The following is a 15,506-nucleotide window of genomic DNA, read 5'->3' as shown; positions in this document are numbered from 1 at the left end:
AAAGATTTATAGTACTTTTTCTTAAAGCCTGTCCAAAAAAAAAAAAGCCAAAAAAAAAAAAACTATTAACATGGAAATAAAAAATTACCTTGATATTTGGAGGGTAAAATTTTGATGATGTCCCTCCAAGATTCCCATCACCTGGTTATTCAATTAAAGGTTAATATAAGTGTGCTGTGAGGGGCTTTGGTAATGGAGTTAAAGTTTCTGATCACCTGGCCTTTAAATAGGGAGAGTATCCCGGGTGGGCCCAGTGTAATCACATGAGCCCTTAAAAACAGAAGAGGAAGCTGAAAGAGTCAGAGAAATGCAGCACAAGTGGAGTCTGGAGATTCTCAAAGCATGAGAAGGACCCAACCTGCTCTTGATAACTTTGAAGACAAAGGAAAGAGACCATAAATCAAGGAATGCAGGTAGGTTCTAGAAACTGAGAATGACCCCTAGCCCACAGTTAGAAAAGAAACTGAATCCTTAATCTTATAATTGCTTGGAATTGAATTCTGTCAACGACCTGAGTGAGTTTGGAAGTAAACTATTCCCCAGTCTCTAGTGAGGATATAGCCCTGAAATACCTTGATTTTAGCACCGTGAGAGCAGTGTTGGACTTCTGACACATGTAAACTGTGAGATAATAAATTTATGTTGTTTTAAGGTTCTGAATAGGTCATAATTTATTACAACAGCAGTAGAAAACTAATACACCATGAAATGAAAGTGAACAAAAATATGCTGACTCAAAGGGCTAATACAGTTATGATGAATAAGGATTAAATATGGCTTTGAACTTCTTGGCAGTCAAGGCAGGAAGGCAAACAAACGATATATTATTTTTTTAATATATGTAGTATATGTCCCTCCTAGAGCAAGTGAAATTGCTTTAGCGAGAGTAAAGCACAGTGTGGTTGGAATTACCATTGCTCATGCCACCACTGTTACTAGAGCTAGAACCCCACTTCTTCTGGTGTCACCGGCACCATGTCCCGCCCTATGAAGGACAATCACAGACTGATATCAGAAAACATTCACTCAGCATCACTGTGTGGTCTACTCAAAGTGTATCAGGAGTTGGGAAGGGCTGTAGGATAGAAACTCTAACCTCAGGCAGAAAGATTGACCTGCTAGCAATATCAATACCTGATTAGAAAAGGCAGAGATTAGACTTGGGGAGACTATCAGGGGGAATTTTGTGATGGTATGGGTGGGAAGTAATGAGGACCAGGTGTAGGATGGTGACAGAAGTGGTCGAGTCCCTGTGTCTAAGCATGAGCTTTTGTCAGCAAGGGTTTTGCCTATGTGGCTATTCATGGCCATCCTCGTTTCTGGTGCTCAGCTTATTCCCAAACAGTGGCTTCTCATCACCTCCAAGTCCTAGGGCAGAGATGATGGTTGATAGTGATAATGATCACAATGATACTAGTTAATATTTATGGAGTTCCTACTATGTGCCAGGCACAAGTGTTAGTTTAAATTAGCACCTCAGAGCAGTCTGATAAAATTGGTACTATTAACCTCTATTTTTTTAGATAAATAAGTGGAGGCAGAGAAATTTTAAAAATTTACCCAAGAACACACTCTTATAAGTATTACTGTATTTAAACCCCAGGTTCTAGTGTCCATACTCTTACCCACTGTTCCATTGTGATAATAGAGATGATAATATTAACAGTAAATATTGTGGGCTTCCTCTATTATATGCTGTGCTGAAAGCCATGTGTGAATCTCCACTGGATTTATCAAGTAATGACAGCTCCATCACATGAGCTCTTACAGCAAGGCCTTCACTCTTCTGTTAAAACATTAAACCAGGTCAGTGCTGCTGACTGTAGCTACAACTCCTTTGAGTGTATGGTCCACATCCAGGGCATGGAGCATTCAGGGGTGGAAATGGGTCTTGCAGAAAAGAACATTTCTATCCTCTGAAGTTCTGCCTGCTGCCAGAAGCCCTTCAGGTCTCATTCACTTACTTCATCCAGAAGGAAGACTGCCAATACCTTGACCCAGTATTGTGGCAGCCCTAAATCAAGGGAAACATTTATGTCCACACAGAAAGGCTTCCAGGCCACCAGTTTACTAAGTAATAGGAGACTCTGGAGCATGGTATGTAGATTTCTTTATTAGTAGTAGTATCTTTTCACATGCATTATTTTTAACATTTTTTCCTTAATTATTTTTCTCCTGAATCTTGGTCAGCTCATTCTGTTGGGCAGGTTAATTTATTTCTGTGAGCCTTAGTCTCATGTATAAAATGAGGGCAATAGTTGTTGTGGGGCTTACATGAGATAGCTCATGAAATACAGTATTTACCACAGTGTTTGACCCATATAGTAAGTACCACACTGACATTAACTCTTTTATCATCTTCATTGTCAACAACTCCAACCCAAGTAGAAAATACCTATAGCACTCCACTCTGTCATAAATGAAAAAAAAATAGTAAGTATCAAGATTTTCCCAAAGAACTGCCTTATATAGAACAAATATAAAAAAATATGGAGTTCTCATTTCCATCTAATGTCGTGCACTTTAAGGTTAAGAGTAATTTAAGAACAGAGGCTGGTAGGAAATTAGCCTTCTGAAACATAACCTAAATTGCTTGAGAAAAATGCTGCATATTTCCATCCAAAAGGCTCAAAGGGGAGCTATAATTATTGAGATATTAAATCATTTCAATATCTCATCCCCATCATTAGCACTCTTGTTTTACTTGTATAGGAGAAAGGAGGTTGAATCTTGGGTGGTTAGGGACTTGGAGAGAGAAGGAAAAGTGGAGAGAGGGTTATAGAAGACAGAATGGACCTTCAGTCAGTAAAGGAAAATTCCAGGGCAGGGGAACGAAATCAGAGAAAAATTTTAAAATGCAGTATCCTGGGGACATCAAAGTGCAATTGACTGATGGGAAGTAAAAGTTGGAGTTAAGAATTAGAACATTTGAACATTGGTTCCAAACATGTGTGAAAAGCATTTTTTTGTGGAGTAAAATGGGAACAGAGATGGTAAACTCAAACACCTGGCACCCTTCACCCTTTGGAGCCAAGCTATCCCTGAGGAGGATCTCCTGACTGTGAGGACTGAGAAGTTCAGGCAAGGGTGATGGCTGATCCTGCCTAGTCCCTTTAATCCCTCCCATCTCCCCTGTGCGCATGCAGCCAGAGCCTGGCACAAATACAGGTGTCACTAATCTGCTCATTCTGACCGATTTTGCACTCAGTCCCTGAACACCTTCCATTCTTCTCAAGTTTCTGCTCCATTATTCCAATATGTATGACTTTCCATTGACCTTGGACCTATAATTCTTTCAACTACAGATTGGCACCTCTTCAGTTCACACACACAAGTTTCCCAGGGCACCTGTTTGCTTGATGTAAATAACTGGTGATACACCTCTAGGGTTTGTTCTGGCCCTGAAAGGAGGACAAGGATGCAGAACACTATTAATCTGTCAAAACGTGCATGGAGACTGATAGGAAGGGCATCAGAAGTTTATGTTATCACACTGCTTTTCTTTACTCATCTGCTCCAAATGAATCTAGAGACAATTGCTCCCGTTCCTTTTGTGTCTATATGGTTGATCATCTACATGTTTAAATTACATGGATGATTTTAAAAAATTCAAAAGAACAAAGTCAATAAAGACTTTGTAAACTGGGCTGAGAAGTATTTTGAAAAATGAATATAAAAGACTTCACTATATATTTTTAATATGTAATACACTTAGCCCAGGATAAATTTTAGCTTCCCAGAGAGCAGTGTTTGATTAAAGAAAAATATATGCTTTCATGACTCCAAAAGAATGCAAGTTAAATTTGGTAAATGCAGGCAATGCCTCTGAAATAAAAGCAAATAAAACATATCAAATGAGAAAATAGCCAAAGATATTAATATATGAAAAAATAAAGATGCCTCTCTGCTTCCAACTTTTCATGGAAAGCTTTGGAGTTAAGAGTAAATAAAAAATCCTGAGCTCACTACGTCACTTGATTACCTTTTGAAATGTAAAACAAAGAAAATCCTTGAGAGTAAAGAAGGTACTGGGAAATGGAAAATTTTTTGTGCAGGATTTTCTATGTTAAAGAGAAAAATCTCTTGGACTTGAAAAGAAGTACATAAGAATGGATCAATAGCTGTGATATTTACCTACCCTTGTGGAAAAGATTACAGCAATCTACACTATCCAACCAGTTGTCTACAAAGCACCCTTTACAGTTACCAATGCTGAGACAGCAGCATGTAACCCTGTGCAGGAGCGACTTTTTAAAAGCCGAAAGGGTAAAAAACTGCCTATACTCTAAAAAGTATCCCTGGTCTTGTCTTCTTGGAAACAGGACATGAACAGTATTGCATGGCAGCAAAATGCCCCTTGATTTCACCCAAATAGAAGTAATGTAGAAATTGAGCTAAAAGATTAGACTGCCTAATAAAACAATTGATAAACACAAACCAGTGGAGATCTATACAAATGGGAATGGACTGTGACAAGCCAAGAAGATCATTTAATATAATGTCAAAAGCTACCAATATAAAAATACTCCATTTTACTCCTGTCTCCAGATGCTGGAAAAGCTCTTGGCAGTTAATTGGAAGCTTTTATTTTTGACATTGAAAAGCATGGAATTGCCGCAGGAATTCCTTTCATGGAGAGAAACATTATCTGATCATTCAAAGACCAAAATTAAGGCTAATGTGTATAATTGGAGACTGTTTCTTTCCTTTCCTTTTTTTTTTTTTTTTTTCCCTTGACAAGGAAGCAGCCATAGGCCTTCCACTTTTACCTCTGTTATTTGGTTCATCAATAGTCTGGCAGGCAAAATGAAGAAATAAAAATGGAGTACTTAAAGCCCACAATTTATTGTGATTAGATAATGTGGCTCAATTCTGGGTTGCATGTAGATTTGTGAAATCCACTTCTGGAGAGTCAAGTGGGAGGCTGAATCCCCTCTTCTGGTTGAGGGGACTACTTGGTTTAGCTCAAGACGTATTTTCCTCTTAGGAGAACACTCTTTATTGTTAAATAAAGATGTGTATTACAGATGGTGCCTTCTTTGTCCTTGGAAACAGTAACATATCCCAATTTCAGCTTGTTTCTTCTGTTCCTATCCATTTTTTTCTGCAGAGTAATCTCTACAAAACAGGAGTGGAGCTCTTGGTAAAAGACATATACTGTCACTTATTAAAATTTCATTTTTCCCTAATTAAATATAGAAAACAATTATCTGATGTGTAATTAGGTAAGTGATAACTCATGTTCTTACATATAAACAAAAATACATGTTCAACAAGTCATAAAGGAGGTATAGTACAGTATTGTTTTGCAACTAGTTGCACCTGTGAAAACATTGAGAGGTATGGTGCAGTGCACAGTTCTTATCCTTTTTTTTTTTTTTTTAAGAGTTGTTGAATTTTCTGTTTATTTGGCCTTTTATTTTTTTTTTAATTAATTTATTTACTTTTTAAATACATTTGTCTCTGCCTTCCCCCCCTCTTTCCCTTGCCCCCTCCCACCTTCCCTCCCTCAGCTCTTCCCCTTTGGTTTTGTCCATGAGTCCTTGCTATATGTTCCTTGACTTTCCCCTTCCCTTCCCTTTCCCTGCCCCCCTCTTCCCTCTTGTCTCTGTTGATTTCTTTTCCTTTCAGTGTTGCTGGTCATATTTGCCTTGCTTCTTTGCATTGTTGGTTAGGTTCCGCTTATAGGTGAGATCATATGGTATTTGTCTTTCGCCCCCTGGCTTATTTCGCTTAGCATGATGCTCTCCAGTTCCATCCATGCTGTCGCAAAGATTAGTAGTTCTTTTTATCTTTCTGCTGCGTAGTATTCCATTGTGTATATGTACCATGACTTTTTGATCCAATCATCTACTGATGGGCATTTAGGTTGCTTCCAACACTTGGCTATTGTAAATTGTGCTGCTATGAACATTGGGGTGCATAGGTTCTTTTGTATTGGCGTTTTGGTGTTCTCAGGGTATAGTCCCAGCAGGGGAATCGCTGGATCAAAAGGCAGTTCCATTTTCAGCTTTCTGAGGAAATTCCACACTGCTTTCCATAGTGGCTGCACCAGTCTGCATTCCCACCAACAGTGGACTAGAGTTCCCTTTTGTCCACAGCCTCGCCAGCACCTGTTGTTTGTGGATCTGTTTATGATGGCCATTCTGACCGGTGTGAGGTGGTACCTCATGGTGGTTTTGATCTGCATTTCTCTAATGGCTAGTGATGCAGAGCATCCTTTCAAATGCCTCTGGGCCCTCTGTATCTCCTCCTTAGAAAAGCATCTGCCCAGGTCCTTTGCCCATTGTTTGATTGGATCGTTTGTCTTCTTGGAGTCAAGTCGAGTGAGTTCTTTGTATATCTTGGAGATCAAACCTCTATCTGATGTATCATTAGCAAATATATTTTCCCAAATGGTTGGCTCCCTTTTCATTTTGCTGATGTTTTCTTTAGCCGTGCAGAAGCTTCTTATTTTGATGAGGTCCCACTTGTTTATTCTTTCCTTTATGTCCCTTGCTTTAGGAGACATATCAGTGAAAAAATTGCTGCGTGGGATATCTGAGAGTTTCCTGCCAATGTTCTCCTCTAGGACTTTGATGGTGTTGCGACTTATATTTAAGTCTTTTATCCATCTTGAGTTTATTTTTGTGTATGGTGTAAGCTGATGATCCAATTTCAATTTTTTGCATGTAGCCATCCAGCTCTCCCAACACCATTTGTTGAAGAGGCTGTTATTGCCCCATTTTATGCTTCTGCCCCCTTTGTCAAATATTAGATGTCCATAGAGACCTGGGCTTATTTCTGGGCTTTCTATTCTGTTCCACTGGTCTATGGGTCTGTTCTTGTGCCAGTACCAGATTGTTTTGAGTATAGTGGCTTTGTAGTAGAGTTTGATGTCCGGTATTGTGATCCCTCCTACTTTGTGTTTCTTTCTCAAAATTGCTGCAGCTATTCGAGGTCGTTTATGGTTCCATATAAATTTTTGAAATGTCTGTTCTATTTCTGTGAAATACGTCATTGGTATCTTAATAGGGATTGCGTTGAATCTATAAATTGCTTTTGGTAGTATGGACATTTTAAGGATATTAATTCTTCCAATCCATGTGCACGGTATATGCTTCCATTTATTTGTGTCTTCCTTAATTTCTTTTTTCAATGTTGTATATTTTTCTGCATACAGGTCTTTTGTGTCTTTGGTTAAATTTATCCCTAGGTACTTTATCTTTTTTCGTGCTATATCGAATGGTATATTTTTCCTGATTTCTTCTTCTTCTATTGCATTGCTGGTGTACAAAAACGCCTTTGATTTCTGACTGTTGACTTTGTATCCTGCTGTTTTGCCAAATTCACTTATTAGGTTGAGGAGTTTTTTGGTAGAGTCTACAGGGTTCTCTATGTACACTATCATGTCATCTGCAAACAATGATAGTTTTACTTCCTCCTTTCCTATTTGGATGCCTTTTATCTCTTTCTCTTGTCTGACCGCTGTGGCTAGGACTTCCAATACGATGTTGAAAAGAAGCGGTGAGAGCGGACATCCTTGGCGTGTTCCCGATCTTAGTGGGAAAGCTTTCAGTTTTTGCCCGTTGAGTATGATATTGGCTGTAGGTTTTTCATATATGGCCTTTATTACGTTGAGGAATGCCCCATTGATTCCCATTTTGCTGAGTGTTTTGATCATAAATGGGTGCTGTACCTTGTCAAATGCTTTTTCTGCATCTATCGAGATGATCATGTGGTTTTTGTCTTTTCTTTGATTTATGTGGTGTATCACGTTTACTGATTTGCGTATATTGAACCATCCCTGCATCCCTGGGATGAATCCCACTTGATCGTGATGGATAATCTTTTGAATGTATTGCTGGATGCGGTTTGCCAATATTTTGTTGAGGATTTTAGCATCTATGTTCATCAGCGAAATTGGCCTGTAGTTTTCTTTCTTTGTACGGTCTTTATCTGGTTTTGGGATCAGGGTGATGCTGGCCTCATAGAAGGAGTCTGGCAGTCTTCCCTCCTCTTGGATTTTTTGGAATACTCTGAGAAGGACAGGGGTTAGCTCTTCCTTAAATGTTTTGTAAAATTCTCCTGGGAAACCGTCTGGCCCTGGACTTTTGTGTGCTGGGAGTTTCTTGATTACTGCTTCAATTTCCCCAACTGTTATCGGTCTGTTCAAGCTTTCTGTTTCTTCCTCCTTCAGTGTTGGAAGATTATACTTTTCTAAAAATTTGTCCATTTCATCCAGATTTTCAAATTTCTTGGCATATAATTGTTCATAATAGTTTCTGATGATCACTTGTATTTCTGTGGTATCAGTTGTTATTTCTCCTCTTTCATTTCTGATATTATTAATTTGGGTCCTCTCCCTTTTTTTCTTGATGAGTCTGCTCAAAGGTTTGTCCACTTTATGAATCTTTTCAAAGAACCAGCTTCTGGATTGGTTGATCCTCTGAATTGTTCTTTTTGTCTCTATGTCATTCAGTTCTGCTCTAATCTTGACTATTTCCTTCCTTCTCCTTGCTCTGGGATTTATTTGTTGTTGTTTCTCCAGTTCTTCAAGTTGTAGTGTTAGGTCTTTTATTTGAAATGTTTCTATCTTTTTTAGGTAAGCCTGTATTGCTATGAACTTCCCTCTCAGGACCGCCTTTGCTGTGTCCCATAGGTTTTGGACAGTTGTCTGTTCATTTTCATTTGTTTCCAGAAATTTTTTTATTTCTTCTCTTATCTCATTATTGACCCATTCATTGTTTAATAGTGTACTGTTCAGTCTCCATGAGTTTCCAAGTTTGTGAAGTTTCTCTTTGAGTTTGATTTCGAGTTTCAAGGCCTTGTGGTCTGAGAAAAAGTTTGGTATTATTTCAATTTTCCTGAATTTACTGAGGCTTGCTTTGTGTCCTATCATGTGGTCTATCTTTGAAAAACTGCCATGAGCATTTGAAAAGAATGTGTATTTTTCTTCTTTGGGATGTAAGATTCTATATATGTCAGTTAAGTCTCTTTGATTCAGTGTTTCATTCAGCGCCACGATATGTTTATTAATGTTTTGTTTGGAAGATCTGTCCATTTTGGACAGTGGGGTGTTGAAATCCCCTACTATCAGTGTGTTGCTATCTATATCTTTTTTTGAAGTCATCCAACAATTTCCTTATAAACTTGGGGGCTCCTATATTGGGAGCATATAAGTTTACAATGTTGATGTCTTCTTGATAGATTCTTCCTTTAAGTATGATAAAGTGCCCCTCTGGGTCTCTCTTTATGGCCTTTGCTTTGAAATCGACTTTGTCTGATACAAGTATGGCAACGCCAGCCTTTTTCTCATGTCCATTTGCTTGGAATATTATTTTCCATCCCTTTACTTTCAATCTGTGTAGGTCTTTTGCTCTGAGGTGGGTCTCTTGTAGGCAGCATATGTGTGGGTCCTGTTTTCTTATCCATTCAGCTACCCTGTGTCTTTTGATTGGGGCATTGAGTCCATTCACATTGAGAGATATTACTGATAGAAACTTACTCATCTTTTCTCTTTGTACTTGTGTTCCTCTCTGTCTCATTCTTTTCCTTCATCTGCTTAAACCAGTCCCCTTAGCATATCTTGGAGTGCTGGTTTGGTAGAGATGTATTCTTTTAGCTTTCTTTTGTCTGGGAAACTGCGTATTTCTCCTTCTATTTTAATGGAGAGCCTAGCTGGGTAGAGCAGCCTTGGCTGTAGGCCCTTGCTTTTCATGGCTTGGAATATTTGTTGCCATTCCCTTCTGGCTTGGAGTGTTTCTGTTGAGAAGTCAGCTCCTAGGCGTATCGGGGCCCCCTTGTATGTTACTTTCTCATTCTCCCTTGCTGCCTTCAGGATTCTCTCTTTGTCTTTGACATTTGCCATTTTAATGATGATGTGTCTTGGAGTGGACCTCTTTGGGTCCTTCTTGAGTGGGGTCCTCTGTGCCTCCTGGATCCATGAGAGCCTTTCTCTCCTCAAATTAGGGAAATTTTCCATCATTACTTTTTCGAGGAGGTTCTCTATTCCTTGCTCCTCTTCTTCTCCTTCTGGTATCCCTATTATACGGATATTATTGCGTTTCAGGTTGTCCTGCATTTCCCTAAATGCTTCTTCATTCTTTTTGAGCCGTTTTTCCATTTCTTGCTCTTTCTGGGAGCTTTTTTCTACCTTATCCTCCATCTCACTGATTCGATCCTCAGCTTCATCCAGCCTGCTTTGGATTCCTTCTACTGTGTTCTTCAATTCAGAAATGGTATTCTTCATATCCTCTTGTGTCTTCTTGATAGTTTCTATGTCCTTTTCCAGGCTGATATAGTTTGTTGTAAGATCCTGATAGTTTCTCTGCAGTTTCTCATAGTTCTCTTTGAGCTGGCTGAGCTCATTGAGCTTCCTTAGAACCATTGTTTTGAATTCAGTATCTGATAGTTCCCTTGCCTCTATTTCATTGAGCTCTCTCTGTGGGGAGTCCCCTTTTCCACTCATTTGGGGAGAACTTCTTTTTCTTCCCATTTTTGTGAGAGTCTGTTAAGTATTTTTGTCCTTTACTTTTCTTTCTGGGCTTGCCTCTGATGATGTCAGTTGTTGACCCTATAGGGCCTTGGGTTGTTTGTTTGAGCCTTTCAGGAGTCTAATGCCTGTGTCTGACTCCTGCTTGGAGCAGCTCTGTGACCCCTTCGGTCAGGGCTGGGCTATTTTTTGGGATCTCTCTGCGCTCTCACGAGAGCTCCTTGAGCGCGTTCCCAGCGCAGCAGGGTCCCCCACCTGCCTGGGCTCGCATGTGTTTGCCCCAGACAAGGGGGCTTATTCGCGACCTCCCGTGCTCATCTGACCTCCCTGGCACGCGAGCTTCGCGGCACTGGTCAGTTTAGAGTCTTCTATTGTGTGTTTTCCCCGCTTTTGGCTCTTTGGGTGCGTTGCTTGCCCTCGCCAAATGGGGACTACGGAAATGGGAGGAAATCAGCTCTCCGGTTAATCCTGTTTCTGGTCTCTCCTCCAGGGACTCTGGGCAGCTCTACTTATTTTGTGGGCTGCTCCGCAATCGCGGCGGGTAGGTCAATTTACGCCTGCCCTTGCCCCTCTGTGCACTCCCTCGCAGGCCGTATGGGTGCCAGTCTGTGTGAGGCCTTGCCGGCAGGTGCAAGCGTTCGCCAACCCGCGTGGGTCACACACACGCTCGCCAACCCTCGCCAGTCACTCGGCGCAAGTGTGCGCGCCTGCTCTGGGTGTTTTGGGGTGTCTATGTTTGCTTTTCAGCTTTTGGCTCTTTGGGGGTGTGGCCTCTTCCCGCGCAATGGAGACTTTGGCAAGGAGAAGGAGTCAGGACTCCCCGGTTCCTCCTCCCGTTCTTTCCCCAATGCCTCCGTTTCTAGTCTCCCCTCAGGGGCCTCTGGGCAGTTCTGTGACCCCTTCGGCTGAGGATCCAACCCCTGTGCGGACTGCGTTTCAATCGCAGGCAGTCTGGTTCATGCGCGCCCCGCTTCTGCCTCTTTGGGGTCGCGCCTTTCCAGCCCACAATGGAGACTACCGAACGGGGAGGGAGTCGGGACTCCCCGGTTCCTCCTCCCGTTCTTTCCCCAACGCTACTGTCTCCAGTCTCTCCTCAAGGCTCTCCCAGCCAGTCTGCACTCAGCCCCGTAGCTCACAGGCGCACAAGCTGTGTGCGGAGCGCACAAAAGGCAGGTTAATTGATTCCCTTATGCCTGAGCGAGATGGTAGCTGGAGAGTGGGAAGTGCGTTATCACCCGGGCTCCACTGGCCGCAGAGTCAGTTCTCTTCACAAAGTTTTCCTCACCAGTCTTTTCCCAGGCACCAGCCCACCGTGCTGCCGCCTGTACCCAGCGATCAAGGAGGGTGGCTGCCGCTGCAACTTTTGCGTTGGCCCTTTAAATGTCTTTTTGCATCCCCAGCCACTTGTCTCTGGCAGAGAGTGCCCCTAAGCTTTTTGGGGTTGTGTTTTGTCTGTATTTTCTCGGCTTTAGCGGCTGTAGTTTAGGGGTTCCTGTTTATGATTCAGACCCCGTTCTTCCCGGGGGGAAGCTAACTGGCCGTTTCAATGTCCCTCTGGTGCCAGTGCCCGTGCGCACCCAGCCCACCCTCTGGAGCCTCCACCGCAATTCTCACCCGGTGGGATGTGTGAGAGTCGAATCCGCTGTCCCCGGCACCAAGGCTCCTCTCCCACTATCGCTCCACTGCTTTCCAGGTGATTACTCCATTATTTAGTTGCAATTCCAGTTTGGTTTTGGGAGGAGGTCAGCGTGACTCCCTTTCACTCCTCCGCCATCTTTTTCTCTCTGTTTATTTGGCCTTTTAATTGTCCTTATCCTTTTTAAACAGCTTTATTAATGATGCATATATAAAATACAATTCATTCATTTAAAGTGTATAATCCAATCTAATGGTTATTGCTATACTCACAGAATTGTGAAACAATCATTATAATCAATTTTGAAATATTTTATCATCTCAAAGAGAAATCCCATACCCATTAGTAGCCATTCCCTATGTCTTTTCAACTTTGAAAGCCCTAAACAATCATTAATACACTCTCTATTTCTATAGATTTGGCCTTTCCAAACATTTCATATAAATGTAATTATTCAACATGTGGCTTTTTGTGTCTGGCTTCTTTTACTTGATATAGCGTTTTCAAGATTATACCATGTTATAACATAAATCATAAGTTCATTCCTTTTTATGGATGAATAACATTTAATTGTGTACATATACCATATTTGGTTTATCCATTCATAGTGGACATTTTGTCTGTTTTCATCTTTTTTCTATTAGGAATAAGGCTGCTATGAACATTCATGTACAAGTTTTTATGTGGACATGTTTCTATTTCTCTTTGATATATAATTAAGAGTGGGATTTTTAGGTTACATGGTAACTCTACATTTACCTTTTGAGGAAGAATCAGACTGTTTCCAAAGGGACTGTCCCATTTTACATTCCTACATTACCTACTCACAGTAACTGTGGGCATTAAGTACCCCATTTTTATTCCTCCTTCTTGCCTGCCAGAGGGTATATGAGATTACAGTTTCTTCAGATCCTCATCAACACTTAACTGTCATTTTAATTATAGCTGTATTAGTGTGTGTGAAGTGGTATCTCATTGCAGTTTTGATATGTGTTGATATCATGGCTAATGAAGTTAATCATCTTTTTAGGTGCTTATTGGTCACTTCTATATTTTTATGAGAAATGTCTATTTCAATATTTGCTTATTTTTTGTCTCCTTACTAATGAGTTTTAAGAGCTCTTTATATATTCTAGATACATGTCCCTTATCATATACACCTGTTATTGGTGAATATTTTTCCCACTCTGTGGGATGCATGTTGTCTTTTCACTTTCTCATAATGTTATTTGACCTACAAAAGTTTTCAATTTTGATAAAGTCCAATTTATCATGTTTGGTTGCTTGTGTATTTAGTGGCATATCTAAGAAAACATCACCTAATCCAGAGTTGTAAAGAGATAACACCTATGTTTTATTAGAGTTTTGTAGTTTTAGCTCTTACTTTAGATTTTGATTTATTTTTAGCTAAGTTTTGTATATGGTGTGAGATTGGGGGTCCAGCCGCATTCCTTTGACTATGGCTATCCAGTTCTCCCAGCACCATTTGTTGAAAAAAAACTGTTTTCCACAATGTATGGTCTTAGCACCCTTGTCAAAACTCAATTATTTATACAGCTGTGAGTTTATTTATGGACTCTCAATTCTATTCCATTGATCTATATGTCTATTCTTATGCCAGTACCACACTGTCTTGAATACTGTAGCTTTGTAGTGTGTTTTGAAATCAGGAACATGAGTTTTCCAATTTTGCTTCTTTCTTCAAGGTTACTTTGGGTGATTCATTCATATAAATTTTAGGATAAGTGTATGCATTTCTGCAAAGAAGTCAGTTAAGATTTTGATAGGGATTGTGTTATGCTACAGAGCAAAAAAAATCTGGGGAATATGCCATCTTAACAATATTGTCATCTAACCCCTGACACCTTAAATTTCTTTCAAAAATATTTTGAGTTTTCAGAATGTATGTTTTGCACTTTGTTAAATTTATTCCTCCGTATCTCATTGTCTTTGATTTTATTTTAAATAAAAATTTTGTAATTTCATTTTTCGATTCATAATTGCAAGTCTATAGAAATACAACTGATTTTTTTATTTGATATTTGAAATACAACTTTATTCTGATTCTAAACAAAAAGGAACGAGAATGACAGTAACAAACAAGGTTTCTTCACTGAACATTGTGATACGGCTGCTGCAGTCTTAGAGTTGAAACTCAATAAGGAAACCACTGCGTTCCAAAACAGCTAAATATGCAGGTCCAACAAATGAAGGTGTTTTTAAATTGCCACATTCACTCCAAAGCCCACTCATCTCTCAGCATCCCACAGATCAAGCACAGGTTCTGCTTAGCTAGATAATAAAGCGGCAAACACGCTGCACCACTGACATCACAGGACAGCTGCCTATAAAACTAGACTTCCGACACTGGGCTCCAGCTTCCATTTCTCACAGGTCATCGTCCTCATCCGGCAGAGCAGTGGTCTGAGCAACCTCGAGGTCATGTCCGTCCTGTGCTGCCAATCGCTAGGTCCATGACGACCTGCGGTGGGGCAAGAGCAGGCATGGCAACAAACTCTAAGTTAGGGTCTCCAATTAGTTTTCTAGTGAGCCAGAGGAAGGGCTTTTTTAAGTTGTAGTTACTTTTGGTAGAAATGTCGTAGTACGGAAGGTTCTTCTTTTGGTGGAAGACAATCGACCTCGCCTTGATTTTTCCTGTCCTTAATATCCACCTTGTTGCCGCACATCACAATGGGGATGTTCTCGCACACCCGCACCAGGTCCCTGTGCCAGTTAGGCACATTCTTGTAAGGGCCTCTCGAGGTGACTTCGAACATGATGATGTCACACTGGGCTAGGATGTAGTAGCCGTCCCACAGGTTGCTGAACTTCTCCTGGCCCCCTGTGTCCCACGCAGTGAACTTGATGGGCCATGGGTTGGTGTGGAACACCAGGGGGTGGGCCTCCATGCCCAGGGTGGCTACACACTTCTCAAATTCACCTGTGAGATGGCGTTTCACAAATGTGGTCTTCCCAGTCCCACCGTCACCAACCAACATAAGTTTGAACTGAATTTGGGGTTTTCCTTGGGCAGCCATGGCGATGTGACTTCCAGAAGCATCTCAAAATACAACTGATTTTTGTATATTGACTTCTTTTTAAAAAAATTGCTGGATTTATTTGTTATGAAAGATATTTAGTGACTTAGAGACTTAGGATTATATATGTGTGTGTGTGTGTGTGTGTGTGTGTGTGTGTGTGTGTGTGTGTATAATTATGTCATCTGCAAATAATAAGAGCTTGTTATGTCCTTTCCAATCTGGATTTTTTTTAATTCATTTTATTTTATTGCCTAATTGCCCTAGCTAAAATATCCAGTTCAGTGTTAAGAATGAAAACAATGAGATCAGACATCTTGTGTTTTTCTTGATGTTGCAGGTAAAGCATTCTGTCACT

At 40.5% G+C, this 15,506-nt stretch overlaps 1 pseudogene; it reads right to left on the bottom strand.

Moving 5' to 3' along the window:
- Positions 1-14,498: 14,498 nt before the first annotated feature.
- Positions 14,499-15,148, bottom strand: LOC129082151 (GTP-binding nuclear protein Ran-like; annotated as a pseudogene).
- Positions 15,149-15,506: the final 358 nt, after the last annotated feature.

The sequence above is a fragment of the Pteronotus mesoamericanus genome, unplaced genomic scaffold (genome assembly GCF_021234165.1).
Source record: "Pteronotus mesoamericanus isolate MK-2021 breed Mesoamerican mustached bat unplaced genomic scaffold, CSHL_Meso_final contig_124, whole genome shotgun sequence".
Classification (NCBI taxonomy): Eukaryota; Metazoa; Chordata; class Mammalia; order Chiroptera; family Mormoopidae; genus Pteronotus; species Pteronotus mesoamericanus.
Note: the sequence above shows the minus strand (reverse complement) of the source record. Positions and strands in the feature narration are given on the sequence as shown.